Consider the following 11,360-nt stretch of genomic DNA (forward strand, 5'->3'; position numbering starts at 1 on the left):
TCGCGGTTCGTGGGTTTGAGCCCCGCGTCGGGCTCTGTGCTGACTGCCAGCTCAGAGCCTGGAGCCTGTTTCAGTCTGTGACTCCCTCTCTCTCTCTCTTCCTCCCCTGCTCACGCTGTCTCTCTCTCTCTCTCTCCTAGAAATAAATAAAACATTAAAAATTTTTTAAAAATAAATAAATAAATAAATTATAGAGATGGAAAAACTTGAATTTATCAACTGACTAGCAATTGATCCATGCCCAAAGACAAAATTTCTCTTTTTATTGCTATGTATCTCAACATAAATTGTCATTTTCATCAAGTATTCATTTTTCACATAAAAGCATTATCATTGGAGATTATATATATATGTTTTTTTCTATAGCTCTAAATGGAATCCTGTATCTCTGTACATGGGTTTTCCAATATATCACTAAAAGGTAGCTTTTAATATGAAGAGAATAATAGTCTAATATTCAAAGCTATTTCAAAAAAGCATTTACTTAAAAATGTTAAAAATGGAGGTCATTATACAAAATTGACTCCAAATGGCTTCTTAGTCAAAGAGAGATAATTAGGTGCTTCCCTGAAGAAAGTGGTATATTAGGAAATTAATCTCCATAGAATTGGTAACCTTTCTGAATTTCAGTGGTTTTTCAGTTCTTATATTTGATTATGTAATCTGGAAACCTCCAAATATACCAGCAAACTCACAGGCCCTACTGACAGCTGCTTGAGCAGCCAGGCAGAAGGGAAAAAAGAATTGAAAACAACAACAAAACAAAACCTCAATCTTGTATTTACCATCAAGGTTTCAAGGTAGTTTTGAAAATGTGAGAACTTTCTTGTATATTTCAGCAGTACTAGTTAAAAAAAATATGATTACAAGAGAGGCAGCTTTAAATAGGAACAGGCAGGGATGAAGAGGGAAATGTTAGGATGGGCAGTGCATGAATGCCATACAGGAAATGTTAGTTCTGAAAAGAAAAGGATCAATTAGCTTAAAAGTTTTAAAGCCATTTTGGCATAGCTTTAAAGACAAAAGAAAAATCATCCTGCAGAAAATGCAGTTCATTGTTGAGAGGAGATGAGCAATGAACAATGAATTCCATCAGTTTTGTAGGCTACATTCCTTTTCCTTCATACAGTACTATCCATTATTAATAAGCAGTATTTCTGAGTGTGAAAGAACTGTTTGAAAAACATTAACATAGTGTATTGGATGTGATTGACATTGTCAGTCCTTTCATTTTGCTGTTGGCAAGAGGCATCCCTGTAGACTTATGTGCATCTGGACATTACTAATATTCTCCTTGTTATGCACTCTGGGCAGCTGTGATATGGAAATTTTTGCATTGTATTTTATGGTATATCTTTCAGCTTTTTACACTGTGTTCTGTTGCAAAATGCATAAGTCAAGCCTTTTTGTATACAATGATCAATCAGAAAAATTATTTCTTTTCTAATCTGACTCTTCCTTAAATTTTAAAAAGAATTTATTCCAAATCTGGAGATTTGCAATGACTGGTGGCCAGACAGTTATTTAGATCCGTGTCTTCATGGTATTTCCTTTTCACCCTCCAGTTTCCAAAGCTGATTACATTTTTAATTGTCCTACTGCAAAAAAAGAACTGTACTTACCATCTACCTGCTGTGCAGTCACACCACAGCACTGACTAACCCACCCACATAATACCTTTTAATCAGCAGAATTAAAGGTAACAAAGTCAAGGATTAGGGAAGTAATGAATACGAGAAAAAAATTAAGCATCACATCCTCTTGACTTTTAAATATGTATGTAACTAAGCTTCTTTTCTCCTCTCAGCTGCCCTGCTTCTCCGTCCTCACAGCCCATATGCACACCCACACAGGATCTGCGTTCCTAAGTGTTGCTGACTTACTTCATATGAGCAAACCACAAGTCGATCTGTTTCTCTGTACAGTATTAACCATCAGTGAAGTGGAGACTAAACTATTTTCAGTCAGCTAATGCTGACAGTCATTAATAGATAGAGGTGTAACACAACTGCTTACATTCTCATAGCTGATATTCTATGGCCAGTTCAACCAAGTGTTTTGAACGTCCTAAAAATTCATCTTAAAAAGGGCTCCAAAAATTATGTTTGGCTTCTTGGGATATCAGTAAGTATTAAAAAAAAAAAAAAGGAAGAGAAGTTGTTCTATTGTAAAAGTAATGTAGGAATGTTCTATGTCAGTACTTTGTGAAGTTCCTCAGAGCCAAATAAACTCTTATGAGGCTGTCCTACAACAGAATTCCCTAAGAAAGGCATTATAATTACATGCTCTTTTCATGATATTACTCTTGGATATTTTCACCCCCCAAACTGTCTAGAGTTATTAATGTTCTAGGGATCACATTTTGGGAATTTCTGATTTAACTGCATCTCCCTATTAAGCATACAATTATACTGATGGAACTTACTCTAAAGGAAAAACAACAACATCAACAACAACAAAACTTTTACTTCCTACCCTTTCCATACAGTATAATATGGTGACTAAAATGACTGGTTCCAAATTTTCACTTCCTGGGTACAAATGCTAACTCCTCTAATTACTAGTTGTAATGATTACTACTTTAGTAGGGTCTTCTATTACTTCTTTGACTCTTTTTTTTTCTACACCAAAATGAGAAAAATTAGGAGTGCTTTAGACATGAAATAATATGCAGTAAGTGGTAGACTTAAAATTGCTACCATTTCTTCAAAACCTTCCCCATTTGAAACACATTGTCTCTTTTATATCAGGATGGCATGTTGTAGTTATGTCATATGGTATAGTTTGCCTTATCCAGGATGTCCTATATATTGGAGAACTTTCCAGAAATATTCATGAGTTCTAAATTAACAATTGAATTCCATACACTCTGGTGTTTACTAAGTAAGTGTGCTGTTTTTATGAATTAGCCCATTTGAAAGAAATAGTACAACCAAACCTTATGCTACACTAGTTAGCACATTTTTACTGCAGTCTCTTGGGGATAGCTCTCCCATTCCTCCATTGTTTGTGTTCATCTAATGTTAGATGAGTTCATCTAAAGAACATTCATCTAATGTTGCATGTGTTCATCTAATGTTAGAAAGTTTATTGCTATCACAAAAGATAAGGAGAAGGCCCTTGAAATCTATTCAAATCCTATTATGGTGGCATCAATTTATTCAACACTTTTAATTGCATACACATCACGTATCAGTCACCATTGTAATTAAAATCAGAAAACCAGAACTTACAATATTACATGACCAAGAGAAATTCAAAGAATAATGGCTGATAAAAACTAAGTGGGTGATGTGATAGAGAATGGCAGAGGTGTGAGAGGTGTGAAGGACTTCAGTTTGGTAAGTCAGGAAAAGCAACTCTGCAGAAGTGACTTGAACTGGAATATTGGTAAAAAAACAGAACCAACCATGCAAATGGTATTATCAAGAATGAAGGTGCTGCCTAGATTGCTAACACCATGTACCTAGCCCCTGCATTCTCCTGCTCCATCCAACCAGCCCTATTTGGCAACAGTCCTTCCAAAGTGGTGCCTAATGCATTTCATTCTCAAAGCAGCCCCAACAGTAGTTTGCACCATTGCAAAGTGACTCTTGCCCTGGGGAAAGGGGAAGATAATCAAATACACTGGTTTAAATGCAGCCCCAGCATTATGGTGGGGGCAGATATCTGACTGGCTGACAGCCATGACCACCAACAAAAATGTCATATGGGGCAGCACAACAAGAGAACCCTGTTTGGGGTCACTGCAACCCCAAAAGACAGACTAGGGGAAAACATATGATCTGAATGCAGGTCTGCAAGCCAACAAAAGTCTTTCAGGGGAACAATAAAAGGAGAATGCCCTGTAGTTGAGAGTGATCTCAGTTCCAGTGAACAAGCTGAGGGGAAATATCTGGTCTGAACAAATTATGAGCCCAAGGCAGTCCCAGAAATAGTACAGACACCACACCCTGCCCAGGAAAGGCAGAATGGACCCCTGCATCCAACTGGACAGAAGACAAACATGGCTCAACCACAACAGTAGGGCACATGCAACAAACATAGGAAACACTCCTGAGGTACCAGATTTTGGTAAAAAGGAGACATTGTACTATAGGGTATTTCAGGCCGTCTTCTTCCTAAGGCCCCTACTTTCAAGATCAGGAGGTATATTTGTCTTTCCTAATATAAAGAAACAGAGAGCTAGACAAAATGAGAAGACAAAGGAATATATTCTAGATGAAAGAACAGGACAAAATCTAAGCAAAAGAGCTAAGTGAGATGGAGATAAACAATGTGCCTGATAGAGAATTCAAAGTAGAGGCCATAAAGATAATCACTGGACTTGAGAAAAGAATGGAGGGACTCAGTGAGACCTTTGCCAAAGAGAGAAAATATAAAAAAGAACAAATTACATATGAAGAATTCAATAACTAAAATTAAAAATACACTACAGGGCATAAAATGTAGAGTAGAAGAGGAGGAAGAATGGATCAGCAAGCAGGAAGACAGACTAATGGAAAACAACCACGCTGAATAGCAAACAGAAAAAGGGATAATAAAAAATGAAAATAAATTAAGAGAACTCAGTGACATTATCAAGTGTAAAAGCATTTATATTATAAGGATCCTAGAGGGAGAAACAAGAGAAAAAGGGGCAGCAAATGCATTTGAAGAAATGGAAGCTGAAACTTTTCCTAATCTGGAGAAAGTAACAGATATCCAGATCCAGGAGACACAGAGAGCCGCCAACAAAATCAACCCAAGGAGGTCCACACCAAGACACATAATTATTAAAATGACAAAATATAGGGATAAAGAGAGATTTTTAAAAGTAGCAAGAGAAAACAGTTGCATAGAAGAGAAACCTATAAGGTATCAGCTAATTTTTCAGCAGAAACTGTGCAGGCCTGAAGAGAGTAGCATTATATATCAAAGTGATGAAAGGAAAAAACCTGCAAACAAGAATATTCTATCTACCAAAGTTATCATTCAGAATAGAAGGAGAGATAAATAATTTCCCAGAAAACAGGAGCTAAAAGAATTCATCACCACTAAACCAGCCTTACAGGAAATGTTAAATGTAATCCTCTGAGTGGAAAGGAAAGGCTATAATCAGGAATAAGAAAAATAGGAAAGAAAAAAAATCACAGGCATACACAAAAATAACAAAAATAGTAGGTTAATCACTTAGCAAATCACCAGCGTAGAGGTAAAAGGATGAAAGCAGTAAAATCAATTACATCTAGAAAACTCAATCAAACATTTTACAAAACAAAAAGATGTGGAGTATGACATCATCTACATAAAATGTGGGTGGAGTCAATAAGATTTAATACTTTTAGAATGGGTTCAAACATAAGTGAGGATCATTCTAACATAGACTGCTATATACATAGGAAATGATAACTATAAATTCAAACCTAGGAGGTATGCAAAATATAGAGAAAGGAATCCAAGCATATCACTAGGAAACCCATCAAACCACAAAGGAAGAGAGCAAGAGAAGAAGTGAACAGAGAAGAAAGGAATAGATCCTATCAATAATATTCTGAATGTAAATAAATTAAATGCTTCAATTAAAAAAACATAGGGTGACTAAATGGATTAAGAAAAAAAAAGCAAGACTTAACTTATATGCTGAAGAGACTCACTTCAGACATAAAGACACATGCATATTGAAAGTGAAGGGATGGAAAAGCATCTATCATGCAAATGGAGCAAGAAAGCTGTGGTAGCAATACTTATATTGAACAAAATAGACTTTAAAACCAAGATTGTAACAAGAGATAAAGAACAATATATAATTATAAAGGGAAAAATTCAACATGAAATACAACAATTGTAAACATTTATGCACCCAACATAAGTACCCAAATATATGAAGCAACTATTAATAGACATATAGAAAGAAACTGATAGTAATATAATAATACATCAATTGGTAGAACATCCAACAGGAAATCAATAAGGAAATAGTTTTTGAATCACACGTTGGACCAAATGTATTCAGGACATTCCATCCAAAAAACAGAGGAAAATTCCTTTTTCTTTTTCAAGCGCACATGGAATGGGACATTTTCCAAAAAACAAGTCTCAACAAATTCAAAAAGAATGAAATCATATCATCCATCTTTTCTGACCACAATGGTATGACAGAAGAAATAAATTACAAGAAAAAATTCCAGAAAGAACACAAATACATGGAGTTTAAATAACATGTTACTAAATAATAAATGGATCGACCAAGAAATCAAAAACTACATGGAGACAAAGGAAAATGAAAATGAAAGCACAATGATTCAAAATTCTTTGGGTGCAGCAAAAGCTGTTCTAAGAAAGAAGATAATAACAGTACAAGCCTACCTCAAAAAGCAAGAAAAATCTCAAATAAATAATGTAACGTTTGTTTACAATCTAAAAAAGCCAGAAAAAGAACAAAGCTCAATGCCAGTAGAATAAAATAAATAAAAATTAAAGCAAGCATAAGTAAAACAGAAACTAATAAAACCAATAGCACAGATCAGTGAAATCAGGAACTGGTTCTTTGAAAAGATCAACAAAATGGATAAACATTTAGCCAGACTCAAGAACAATAGAGAAAGAGGAAGAAAGGGAGAGAGGAAGAGAGGGAGACACAGAGAGAGACAGAAGATTCAAATAAATGAAATCATAAATAAAAAAGGAGAAATAGCAACTGGCACCACAGAAACAAAAAGAATTATAAGAAATATCATGAAAATTTACATGCTAACAAATTGGACAACCTAGAAGAAATGGATAAATTCCAAGAAACATATAACCTCCCAAAACTGAATCAAGAAAAAAATAGAAAATCTTAACAAACCAATGATTAGCAATCAAATTGAATAAGTAATCAAAAAATTCTCAATGAACAAAAACACAGGACCAGAAAGCTTCCTAGGTAAATTCTACCAAACATTTAACACAGTTAATATCTATTCTTCTGAAAATATACCAAAACATAGAAAAGGAAGGAAAGCTTCCAAATTAATTCTGTGAGGTTAGCATAACCTTGACACCAGAACCAGAGAAAAACACACGCACACGCGCACACACACACACACAAGAGAGAGAGAGAGAGAGAGAGAGAACTACAAGCCAATATTTATGATGATGCAAATCCTCTACACAATACTAGCAAACTGTATTCAACAATACATTTAAAAAATGATTCACCATGATCATGTGGGTTTTATTCCAGAGATGAAAGGGCAGTTCAATATTAGCAAATCCATCAACATGATACATCACATCACCAAAATAAAGGATAAAAACCATATAATTATTTCAATATCTTTTGCAGAAAAAGTGTTTGACAAAGTACAAGGTCCATTCATGATTAAAACTCTCAACAAAGTAAGTTTAGAGGGATTATACTTCTACTTAATGAAGGCTATCTATGAAAACCCATAGCCATCATACTCAATGGTAAAAAACTGAAAGCTTTTCCTCTAAGATCAGGAATAAGACAAAGTTATCCACTCCCACCAATTTTATTCAACATAATATTGGAAGTCCTACTCAGAGCAATTGAACAAGAAAAAGAAACAAAAGGCATCCAAACTGATAAGGAAAAAGTAGATGACATGATACTATATATAGAAAACTCTGAAGACTCCGCTAAAAAAATTGCTAGAACGATAAATAAATCAGTAAGGTCACGGGATACAAAATTAACATACAGAAATTTCTTGCATTTCTATACACTAATAATGAAGAAGCAGAAATAAAAATTAAGAAAACAATCTGATTTATAATTGCACAAAAAAACCTTTAGTATTAAACTTAACCAAAGAGATGAAAGAGAAACTGTACATGCAATACTGATTGAAGAAACCAAAGATGACACAAACAAATGGAAAAATATTCCAAGCTTATGGATTGGGAAAAAGAATGTTAAAGTGTCCGTAATACCAAAGCAGTCTACAGATTTAATGCAATCTCTATCAAAATACCAACAGCATCTTTTACATGCAATGTGAAAAAGAAGAACAAAATGGGAGGTATCACAATCCCAGATTTCAACATATACTACAGAGCTGTAATAATGAAAGCAGTATGATATTGGCACAAAACAGATACATAGATTAATAAAACAGAATAGACAGCCAGAAATGAACCTGCATGTTTATCACCATTAACCTAAAACAAAAAAGGCAAGAATATTCAATGGGGAAAAAAGACATCTCTTCAACAATTAGTGTTGGGAAAACTAGAGAGCTACATGCAAAAGAATGAAACTGGATCACTCTCTTACACCATAAACAAAAATAACATCAAACTGGTTCAAAAACCTGAATGTGAGACCTGAAACCATAAAAGTCCTAAAAGGAAACATTGGCAATAATCTCTCTGCCATTTCCCATAGCAATATTTTTCTAGGTATGTCTCCTTTGGCAAAAGAAATAAAGGCAAAATTAAGCTATTGCAACTATGCCAAAAAAAAAAAAAAAGTTTTGCATAGCAAAGGAAACCATTAAGAAAACAAAAAGATAACCTGATAAATGGGAGAAGATATTTTCAAATGATACAACCAATAAGAGGTTAATGTTCAAAATATGTAAAGAATTTACGCAACTCAATACCATCACCCCCAAATAATTCAATTAAACAATGGACAGAGGACATGAATTGACATTTTTCCAAAGAAAACACACAGATGGCAAATAGACACATGAAAAGATGCTCAACATTACTATAAGTGAAATGCACATCAAAACCACAATGAAATATCACCTCACACCTGTCAAATGGCTAAAATAAAAAAAAACAAAAAACAAGAAATAACAAGTGTTGGGGAGCCTGGGTGGCTTAGTCAGTTAAGCATCCGACTTTCACTTAGGTCATGATCTCGTGGTTCGTGGGTTCGAGCCCCGCGTCGGGCTCTGTGCTGACTGCCAGCTCAGAGCCTGGAGCCTATTTCGGAGTCTGTATCTCCCTCTCTCTCTGACCCTCCCCTGCTCACGCTGTCTCTCTCTCTCTCTCCTAGAAATAAATAAAAATATATATATATATAAAAGAAATAACAAGTGTTTAAAATGTGGAGAAAAATGAATCCCAGTACACTGTTGGTAGGAATGCAAACTGCTGTAGCAGCTGTAGGAAACAGTATAGAAGTTCCTCAAAATATTAAAAATATAAATACCATATGATTCAGCATTTCTACTATTTGAGTATTTATACAAGAAAAATGAAAACACTCCTTAGAAAAGATATGAGCAATCCCATGTTAACTACAGCATTATTTGCAATATCCAAGATATGGAAGCAACCTAAGTGTACATTGATAGAAGAATGGATAAAGAAAATAAGAAAAGAAAAAAAAGAAAAGAAGAAAAAGAAAAAAAAGATGTACTATGTACACATACACATACACAAGAAATGGAATCTTGCTCATCCATAAAACAGAATGAAAACCTACCATTTGCAACAACGTGAATGGACTTAGAGGGTATAAGGAAGGCTATGTAAAATAAGTTGGTCAGAAAAAACAAACACCATATGATTTCAGTCATATATGTTATTTAAGAAACAAAACAAACAAAGAAAAAAAAAGGATAAACAAAACCAAAAAAAATCATTACTCTTAAATACAGAGCCCAAATTGGTGGTTGCCAGAGAGGAAGTGGGGGGAAGGTAGGTGAAACAGTTGTAGATTAAAAATATGTTTATCATGATAAACACTGAGTAGTGTATAGAATTCTTAAATCATTATATTGCATACCTGAAATACATATAACACTGTATGGTAATTATAGTTGTATAAAAAATGGTTTAAAAAAAAATGAAGGTGCTGAAGCAGGAATGCACCTGGTATATAATGGAAAGAGTGAAAGCCCCTGGGTGTGTACAGTAATAAAGTAGGACAAAAAATTGGAAGATGAGACTGGGAAGAAATGATCACATACCCATTTTTAAAAAAAGAGTCTTTTCTAGGGAAAGACTGAAAGAAGATGTGCAGACAGAGCATAGAAGCAGAGAAACCACTTCAGCCACAATAGCAGTAATATATGCCAGAGTGATGTGAGTTGGCCTAGGATGAAAGCAATGGAAAAACAATTAAGTATCAGACTTAGCATAGTTTTTAGAAGTAAAGCTGATAGGCTTTGGAGATGGATTGAATATGAGATGTAATAGTAGGAAGGAACAGAGATGATGCCTAAATTTTGGCTTGAAAAGCAATTAGAAACACTGTGTTTTCAGGGCCTACATAAGACTTAAGGAGTAGTGGACATAAATTCAGCATTCTGGTTTGGTCACAATATTTTCATAGCTCCTAGGTATTCAAATGGGGAAGTGAAACTGACAGATGGGTATACAATACAAATTGGAGACCGGCAAAGAGACCTGAAGTAATATATTTGTGTTAGGAACCTAGTATAGGCCAGACACTGCTAGTTGGTGGAAATAAAATAGTGAGGAACATTATATATGTGGCAGACAGAATTCGAAAATGACCACCAATATCCACCTTGCTCCTAATGTGCATATCCTGTATAATCTCATCCTCTTGAGAATGGGTGTCACCTATAAATATGATGACTATCACCCCCATGGTTAGGTTATGTTTTATGACACAGTATGCTTTTTAAAAAAGGAGATTACAAAAATTTTTAAAAGGGGGCACATGGGTGGTTCATTAATTGAGTGTCTGGCTCTTGAGTTCAGCTCAGTTCATAATCTCACAATTTGTGAGATTGAACCCCTGGTCAGGCTATGTGCTGAAAGCACAGAACCTGCTTGAGATTCTCTCTCCCTTTGTCTCTGCCCTTCTCTAAGCTAGCACTGTCTCTCATACTCTCTCAAAACAAGCAGGGAGAAGTCAACATGGTGGAGAAGTAGGGGGAACTGAAGTTCCCTCATCCCTCAAACACAGCAGTACTGAGATCAGAAGACTTGGGATTCTAGGCTGGGCTACAGTGTGACAGAAACATCTCCAGGGGCCCATGGGGACAGCTTAACAGGCCATAGGTGTGTAATCGTGAGCCGGAAGAGATAAAATGGGCAGTGTAGACATGGAGGGGAGGGATCGTCTTCTGAGGAGAGACAAAAGGAAGAGAAAGAGAGGCTGTCAACGTTAGGATTATATATGGATAAGAGTAAAACTGTGGATGGGGAACAGAAAAAGTGGAGAAAGAACCAATTTCTAACTCATTCCAGGGTTGCAGGGCTTTCTCTGGACATGGCCTGCCATGCTGTTCATGCACATGGGAGGAGTGGAGCCCACACTGAGTTCAGTAGTGAGCTCAGAGGTGCAGTTGGAGGGAGCAGTCCCCTTCCTTGAGAGCTGTGAGAAGAAGGCATATAGTCGCTTCAAGGACAAAAGACCCTGTAGGTGCCCACCAGCCAGAGGT

Source organism: Hyaena hyaena, unplaced genomic scaffold, assembly GCF_003009895.1.
Source record: "Hyaena hyaena isolate Hyena2069 unplaced genomic scaffold, ASM300989v1 scaffold_736, whole genome shotgun sequence".
Lineage (NCBI taxonomy): Eukaryota > Metazoa > Chordata > Mammalia > Carnivora > Hyaenidae > Hyaena > Hyaena hyaena.